Raw genomic sequence first — 9,187 nt, 5'->3', positions numbered from 1 at the left:
CCCACGCCTCGCCCAGCCACTCTCCCCCCACATCCCTGTCCGTGGAGCAGCACTGGCAGCCTCCGCGTCTGTTTCTGGCCCTGTCGGAAGGGGAGGGCTGTGGGACAGCGTCTGTAAAGTCTGCAGTCGTGCACAGCCACGTCCTCGGCCTTCACGGCCACTGCCCCTCACTCACCGACTCGCCAGGGCGAATTCCAGTCCTGCCGGCTCCACTCACGGTAAGCGCCCTGCTCAGGGGGACCAGCGTTTACCTTTCACTCTGTGCTTTTGTTGTGCTTTTTTTATGTTTAGACGGGTGTAGATGTGCAAGTACCATTGTGTCACAATTGCCTACAGTACTCGGAGTCGCTTGCTGTAGTGGCTGGCGGCCTGGGAGCAAGGGCCACCCCGTGCGGCCAGGCGTGCGGGGGCTGTGCCACCTAGGATTGCAGGGTGCCTGCGACGTTGGCACAGCGACCAGTCGTTTCCCGGCACGTTTCTCAGAACGGAGCCCCGTCGTTAGGTGGCCCGTGACTGTGCACAAATGCTTTTCTTCTCAGTGCTTTTTTAACGTAAAATCTTCGTCCCAGAATTTTTTAACTCAGGGATCTCAAGGGTGTTCAAAGCCTTTGCAAATGAGATAACGTGGCCTGAGATGAGCAGCAGCCACCGGACCCTCCTGTGCGGGCGGCAGCGGCACTCCCCACTCCCCACCGCAGGCCTGGCCTCGGGCCCTGGATGCCCTGCTGGTCGGGAGGGGGGCTGGGTGTGACAGGAGCAGGTTCCTGTCCTACGGGTACCATTCCCAGTGTTACCTGAGGAGCTTCAGCAGGCGGCTCCCAGGTGTTGGAAAGGGGTGGGGTGGGTGAGCTCAGGCCCCCCTGGCGCAGAGCCGTCCCCACTCTGGGAATGACAAGGTCTGGCGCGGGTCCGTTGTCGTTCTGCTCGGCCTCCCCTCGGCTCTCGTGGGGGGGAGAGGTGCAGACGTGACAGTCGGGTGTTCTCTGTTGCAGACCGATGAAGAGAAGCGGCAGGACTTACCCGTGGTGATGCCTGTGTTTGACAGAAACACCTGCAGCATTCCCAAGTCTCAGATCTCGTTCATTGACTACTTCATCACAGGCATGTTCGATGCTTGGGACGGTAAGAACGCTTGGGACATGTTTCTTAAATAACGGGCACGACACAGTAAGTAGCAAATGCCGTATGCTTGGGGGCTGAGACTTTCCAGACGCACCGCACTGAGGATGAGAATGAGCCTTTGCTGAGCCCCCCACTACCCCGCGGGCTGGGTCTGTCCACATCGTCCTGAACCACCCCTCCCCCCAGGGTGGACGGGGTGACACCGGCTTCATAGAGGAGGGACGTGAACTTGGGGCGCACTGCTAGTAGTAGAGAACATGGGATTCAAAACCACTAATGCTGACTCCACGCCCCACGGTCTTCCTCCAGGGGGCCTTCGCCATCTGCTCCCAGCCCCACGCTGGAGCGGGCGTGACAGTGGGCTGGCCTCCGTGCCGGGTGCCCACGGCTCTGCCCTCCCCTTCCACATGAGCGAAGGGGCAAAGGGGCGGACAGGCGGCCTCTGCGAGGGGGCCCCAGGTTAGAGCCCCTGGTCGCTTAGCTGTAGGCGGGGCTCACACCACAGGCGCTGCGTGTTCACTGACCAGATGAACGCCCGCTTTCATTTGTGAGACTTGTCAGCTCAACCTGTGTTCCTGGAGGACAGGGCTGGCCTTCAGGACCTGGGACCGTGCCAGCTGTGGAGCTGCCCGCTCAGGTCCCCCTCTTCCTCGACAGCCCAATGCGAACCCCTAAGCACAGGTCGAGGGGCTCACACAGCCGCCTCTTCTTGCAGCCTTCGTGGACCTGCCGGAGTTGCTGCAGCATCTCGACAACAACTTCAAATACTGGAAAGGACTGGACGAGAGGAAGCTGAGGAGCCTCCGACCACCGATGGAATCCCAGTGGTGAGTGGTCCGGCCCGTCCCCATCACACTGTCCTACCGGGCTGTGCCCCTGCCCTGCCTCCCTGCCCTGCCGCCACCCGTCCACTGATTCCCCTACCTTTCCTCTCCTCCCGGCACCCCCGACCTTCCCCGAGCCCCTTTCCGTCTCCGTTCCATCCCTCCCCATCCCTGCTCTCCTCCCATCTCCCCTGCATCCACTTGCCTTTCCTCCCTACCTCCCCTCCCTGGTCCCCTCATCTCCCTCACACCCTTCCTCCCCTTGGTGTCTCCCCTTCCTTCATCCTCTCCCTGTCCCCTCCATCCTCACTTCCTAAGTCCTTTTCCTCCCCTCCCCACCCTCTCCTCCCTTCCTCTTTTCCCTCCCACCGCTAAAGTCACTTTCCTCTCCTCCCAAGTCCCCTCCCCCTCCTCCCTTCCTTATCTGTGTAACTCCCCTCCCTCGCCTGCCTTCCTCCCCTCCCATTCTTCCCTGGTCCCCTTCGTTAGTTGCATCCCCCCTCCTTCCCCGCTCCCCAACACCCCTCCATTAGTCGCCTCTTCCTCCCTACTTCCCCTGATAGTCTCCTCCCCGGCCTCTTCTCCCTCCCGTCATCTTCCTCCCCGTCCTCTCCCCTGCCCCTTCCTAACACCCCTCCATTAGTGGCCTCCCCTCCCTCATCTATGTTCCCCCTCATTCTTCCCTACCTTCCATAGCCCTCTCCCTCTTCTCCCTGGTCCTCTCCTCTCCTCCCATTCTTCCCTCCATCCCTAAATCCCCGCCCTTCCCTCTTCCCCCTACCTCCTCCCCATTAGCCCTCGCCACTTCCTTCCCTCCTCACTTCCCCTTCCTTCCCCCCCTTATCTGTCCCTTCCCTTTCTCTTCACCATCCTTAACCTCCCTAAGTCTCCTCCCCTCCCCTTCCTTCATCCTCTCCCTGAACCCTCTTCACCTCCCTCCCCGTCCCCTTCACTCCCTTCCTCTCTTCTTCCTCCTCCCCTCCCTCCCCTAAGTCCCCTTGTCCTCCCCTCACTGCACTTCCTGTCGCCTCCCATTCTTCTCTAAGTCCCCTTCATTAGTCCCATCCTCTTCCTGTCCTCTCTTCCTCCCCTAAGTCCCTTTCCTCCCTTATCTGTCCTCTCCATTCCGCTCCTATCATCCCTAAGTCCCCTCCCCAAGTTACCTTCCTCCTCTGTCAAGTCCCCTTCCACCCGCCCTCTACTCCCTGCCCTCCCACTCTTCCCCACATCCCCTCCCCTAAGTACCATTCGTCTCTTCCCCCTTCCATTCGTCTCCTCCCGTCACATTCCTCCCTTATCTGTCCTGTCCCTTCTTCACCCTCCCTCACTTTCCTCTCCTCCCATTTTTCCCCAAGTCCCTCCCCTTCCTCCTTTCTCTGTCCCCTCCCTTCCTCTTCTCCCTCCCCTCTCCCCTCCATTAGTCCCATCCCATCACCTTCCTCCCATCCCTACCTCCCTTGCTAAGTCCCCTCCTTCTCTCCTTCACCCCCTAAGCTCCCTCCTTCCCACCCCATTTGTCACTTTCCTCCCATTCTCACCTCCCTCCATTCGTCCCCTCCCCTCTTCTCCCACTTTCCTCCCCAAGTCCACCCCTTCCTTTATCCCAAGTCCTCTTCCTATTTCCCCTTCCTCCCTCCCCATCTCCCAACTCTAAGTCACCTTCCTCTACACCCATTCTGCCTTCCCAATGTCCCCTCCTTCCCTAACCCTCCCCTTCCTCTCCGGCCCTTCTCCCCAACAGAGGTCCCCTCTCTCCCGTCTTCTTCCTACCCTATGTCCCCTCCATTAGTCCCCCCACTTCCATCCCCTAAGATAAAGGAAGTCCCTTACTCTATCTCCCTTCCTTTATCTATGTCCTCTCCCAGCATCCCGACGTCCCCTTCTTTCCCTCTACTTCCCCCGTCTCCTCCCCTCCCCTTCCTTCATCCTCCCTGAACCCTCTCTTCACCTCCCTCCCCCGTCCCCTTCCTCTCTTCTTCCTCCCCTCCCTCCCCTAAGTCCCCTTGTCCTCCCCTCACTGCACTTCCTATCGCCTCCCATTCTTCTCTAAGTCCCCTTCATTAGTCCCATCCTCTTCCTGTCCTCTCTTCCTCCCCTAAGTCCCTTTCCTCCCTTATCTGTCCTCTCCATTCCGCTCCTATCATTCCTAAGTCCCCTCCCCAAGTTACCTTCCTCCTCTGTCAAGTCCCCTTCCACCCGCCCTCTACTCCCTGCCCTCCCACTCTTCCCCACATCCCCTCCCCTAAGTACCATTCGTCTCTTCCCCCTTCCATTCGTCTCCTCCCGTCACATTCCTCCCTTATCTGTCCTGTCCCTTCTTCACCCTCCCTCACTTTCCTCTCCTCCCATTTTTCCCCAAGTCCCTCCCCTTCCTCCTTTCTCTGTCCCCTCCCTTCCTCTTCTCCCTCCCCTCTCCCCTCCATTAGTCCCATCCCATCACCTTCCTCCCATCCCTACCTCCCTTGCTAAGTCCCCTCCTTCCCACCCCATTTGTCACTTTCCTCCCATTCTCACCTCCCTCCATTCGTCCCCTCCCCTCTTCTCCCACTTTCCTCCCCAAGTCCACCCCTTCCTTTATCCCAAGTCCTCTTCCTATTTCCCCTTCCTCCCTCCCCGTCTCCCAACTCTAAGTCACCTTCCTCTACACCCATTCTGCCTTCCCAATGTCCCCTCCTTCCCTAACCCTCCCCTTCCTCTCCGGCCCTTCTCCCCAACAGAGGTCCCCTCTCTCCCGTCTTCTTCCTACCCTATGTCCCCTCCATTAGTCCTCTCCCTTTCATCCCCTAAGATAAAGGAAGTCCCTTACTCTATCTCCCTTCCTTTATCTATGTCCTCTCCCAGCATCCCGACGTCCCCTTCTTTCCCTCTACTTCCCCCGTCTCCTCCCCTCCCCTTCCTATGTCCCCGCCCTCTACACCCCTTCTCCTCCCTTCCCAAGTCCTCTCCCTCCCTCCCTCATCTGTGTCCCCTCTCCTCTCCTCCATCCCTTATGTCCGCTCCCTTCCTACTTGTCGCTTTCCTCTCCTCCCATTCTCCTCACCTAAGTCCCCTCCCCATCCTCTCCATGTGTCCCCTCCCTGCCTCTTTTCCTTCCCTCCTCCCCAAGCCCCCTTGTCCTCCCTCACTGCAGTCACCCCCCTTTCCCTCATCCCCTCCCTGCCCTCTCCTTCCCCTAAGTCCCTTTCCTCCCTTCCCATCCTCAAGTCCCCTCTTCCTCCCCACTTCCCCTGATAGTCTCCACCCCGTCCTCTTCTCCCTCCCGTCATCTTCCTCCCCATCCTCTCCCCAGAACCCCTCCATTACTCGCCGCCCCTCCCTGTCACTTTCCTCTCCTCCCCACTTCCCTAGTCCCTCCCCCTCCTTCCTATGTCCCCGCCCTCTACACCCATCTTCCCTAAGTCCTCACCCCTTCTCTCCTTCATCCCCTAAGTCCCTTACTCTGCCCTCTCTCTCCCTATCCTCTCATCCCTTATGTCCCCTCCCTAGTCACCTTCCCCTCACCTATCCTCCTCCTCGCCTAATTCTCCCCTCCCCCACTTCCTCCCTTCCTCCTCTATGTCCCCTCCCTCTTTTCCTGTCACCCCTAAATCCCCTCTCTTCCCCCCATCCATCAGTCTCCTCCCCTCCATCCCTCCCCTTCCTCTCCCCCCTCTGACCCCTACCTCCCTACCTCCCCTTTCCTCTCCTCCCCAACTTCTCTTCTGTCTTCTGTCCCTTTTCCTTCCCACTTACCTGGAATTCCCTTTGTCTGATTTACATCTTCGCACAGTGATGTCCTACTTGCAACAGCAGTTATTACAATGTCTTGTCTTATTTAAATGAATTTGAAAAGGTTTCATCGATTTTAATAAATTCACGTGATCCATTTGTTCCATATGCATTGTACGGTATACTCTCATGATGAAAATTAAGATTTTATTTGTGTATTAAACCTGTTTTGAAAACCTGTTTTCTGTGTGGATCTGATTCTAGAGCTACAGGAGATCGGATTCCTCCTGTATCACCCAGACCGCTACAGCTGCTCTCAGCACCTGATGGGCTTTGCGGAGTCGCCGGCAGAGGGAAAGGAATTTCCACTGAACACTTTTTTCCTAAAAATTTAAATGAATTTTCCAAATGTCTGCCTTACTTTGTACAGTGTTTCTACCAAATATTCCCACAGACACAAAGAGCAAAATGAACTATTTACTAAATTGACATTTTAAACCTATCAGTTCTCATCTTCATCTTTGATTCCAGAGATTTATAAAAGTTATGTATTCTGTTTCAAATGTACCATTAAAAATGACACACGATGACATGCCAAAGTACATGTCATTTTAAATGTTTTTTTCAAAGATGAAAATGAAATTAAACTATTTGTTTCTAAAAATGCTTGTGTCACCTTTTCTTTGGAGTTTTACAAAACTTACTTCATCCTATTTTCAACTCTAAATGGAGAAGATACCTTTATTGCAGGAGAACATTAATGGTTAAATGACCATTTCGACATCACAAAAGACCAGATGAGTATGTTGAAAAATTCTCACAACTCCACCCCATCCTCTTCTCCCTCCCGTCATCCAGGTTTATTTCCGAAGGGTTCCACTTGGAACCCTTCGGAAATAAACCTGGCACGCAGCCAAAGGGGTGAGGGTGCCAAACCCCTCTAAGGAAACTAAGGCCCCTTTCCCAGTGTGACCTGTGACCCAACTTGGTCATTGTAGACTGAGGTGGGAAGAAAGCACGGGTGCCAGGAAGAACCAGGAAATGACCCCCCATAAGGAACTGACAACCACCCCCAAAATGCCTAGTGATTTGGCCACAGACCTGGTTCAAAGCCCCACTGCCCCACAGGTGGAGTGGACTCCCAGAGGGAAAATGATTTTATTACAGGTGAAGACTCAAGTCTGCCTTAAAATGAACTTTTGAAAATTAAAAGGTTATTTTTAATATTCTCCATTCCAAAAACTTAGTTTCCAAAATTTCACACAAGATTAAAAAATGGAGAAAAATCTCTTGAATTTCTTTCATATTTCCTATCACATCAGCTAAATATACTGAATTTTAAGATATATAAACATGTTTTATACTTTGTAACTTCTAGAAATGTTTTATAAAAAATAATCTGCTTTTAAATTAAGCTATAAATTTCTCTTATCATTAGTGTATTCAATACGTGTTCAATTTCACATTACTTTAAGCTCTTGAAAACAATTTAATAATGTATAATTATTTTCTGTATTTAGAAATCTACAAGTTTAACTTTTTTCTTTAAAATGATTACAAAGTTCATAAATGGCATATTTAACTGAAAAAAGTGAAGGAAAAAACAAGCTAATGCAAGATTTAAAATGCCACAATGTACCATAATTGCTATGAGCAACAAATTTAGCTCAAAGTTTCCTAGCATCCAAAGTAAAATCAAAAGGTCAGTTCAATGACAACAACAAAATAAGTGGCTGTCTTACAGTTTTTTTCTCAACAGACATCTGAGAAAATTCCTCCTAGGAATACTCTGCAAGGTCGTCCTAGGGCCTCTGACCGAACCCCATACCTGTCCTGTGAGGTCCAGACCCCGTGACGAGGCCCTCGGGTCAGGTTTAATGTCCACCCCCCCACTGCCTCCATCTCTACTCAACTGACATGGTGGCTGGCTGATGCGCCAGGTGAGTCCCCTGTGCCCACTGTGACAGCTCCAGGAATGGACACGTGATCCTTTTCTGCCCAATGAGCCACCAAGAGAAGTCCGCAGGAGCGAGACTGAGCGAAGGTCTCCCTCTAGGTGGGTGGGTTTCCATGTAAAGAACAACCAAAAGAGATCTAGGGCTCATGTACTGACAAAATAGGCTTTATGCCAAAAACTGTTACGAGATCTCCCCTAAAGACCTTATAGAGTAATGAATTGGTCCACTCACCAAGAGTTAACAATTATAAACACACGCACCGAACAATATTGTCTCCAAAATGTGTGAAGCAAAAACTGACAACTAAAGAAATAGACAGTTCCACAATAAAAGCTGTAGACTTCAATACCTCACGTTTGATAATGGACAGAAAATCAAGACAGGTGGTCAATAATGTAAAGAAATTAAAGAGACCTAACAGACATATATAGACATAACAGACATATGTCTAAGAAAACCCAGTAAAAGCAGAATACATACATTCTTCTCAAGTATACACAGAACATTCTCCAGGATAGACCGTATGTTAGTCCCCCAAAAAGTCTCACTAAACTTAAGACTGAAATCATACAAATAATCTTTTCAGATCATAATGGAATCAATAGAAAAAAAAAAAGTAATAAAAATCAGCAGGAAAAAATGCAGAATCATAAATATGTGGCAGCTGAACTATACATTCTTAACCAATGGGTCAAAGAATCAATGAGAAAATACTAGAAGATGAATTAAAAAAAGAAGAGTGAACTAAATTTGCTGGAGAGGAAAAGAGACAGAATTAATGTAACTAAAAGTTACTTATTTGAAAGGATCACTTTTTACCAACCTTTAGAGAGAGAGGAAGAAAGAAAAAGCAAGCCAGAGAGAGGAAGAGGAAAAAAGCGGGAGAGAGAGAGGGAAAGAGAATGTAACTGAAAGTTTCTTCTTTGGAGAGATCCCTTTACCAGTTCAGGAAGGGAGGGAAGAAGGGGACAAAAGAGGGATGAGGGAAAAGGGGGAGAGAATTAATGTAACTACAAGTTTCTTTGAAAAGATCAGTTTTTACAAACCTTTAGAGATAAAAACAGTCAAGAGGAAGAGAAAGCAGGACAGAGGAAGAAGGAAGAAGGGGGAGAGGGAGGGAGGGAAGTAGTGTAACTAAAAATTTCTTTGAAAAGATCACTTTTTACCAACCTTTACCTAGATGAGGGGGGAAGGGGAGGGAGAGGGAATGAAAGAGAGAAAAAACACCAGAGGGAGGGAGTGAGAAAGCAGCGGGCTGGGGAAGAGGCGAAGGGTGCAAACACAATCAGACATGCCAGAATTCTACGAACACCTACACGCCCAAAACCGGATCACCGAGGTAAAATGGACAAATTCCTGGAAACATACAAATTACCTACATTCACTCAAGAACACACAAAATCTCAGTAGACCTCTAACAAGTAAAAATACTGATTAGTAATCAAAAACTTCCCAAAAAGCAAATTTCAGGACCGCATGGAGTCATTGCTGAATTCTACTGAGCATCTAAAGAGAAATCAACATCAATCCTTCTCAAACTCTTCGAAAAAAACAGAAGAGGGGAAAACACTTTCC

The sequence above is a fragment of the Pteropus vampyrus genome, unplaced genomic scaffold (genome assembly GCF_000151845.1).
Source record: "Pteropus vampyrus isolate Shadow unplaced genomic scaffold, Pvam_2.0 Scaffold286, whole genome shotgun sequence".
Taxonomy (NCBI): domain Eukaryota; kingdom Metazoa; phylum Chordata; class Mammalia; order Chiroptera; family Pteropodidae; genus Pteropus; species Pteropus vampyrus.
The sequence above is the reverse complement of the archived record's forward strand: the minus strand, read 5'-3'. Positions refer to the sequence as shown.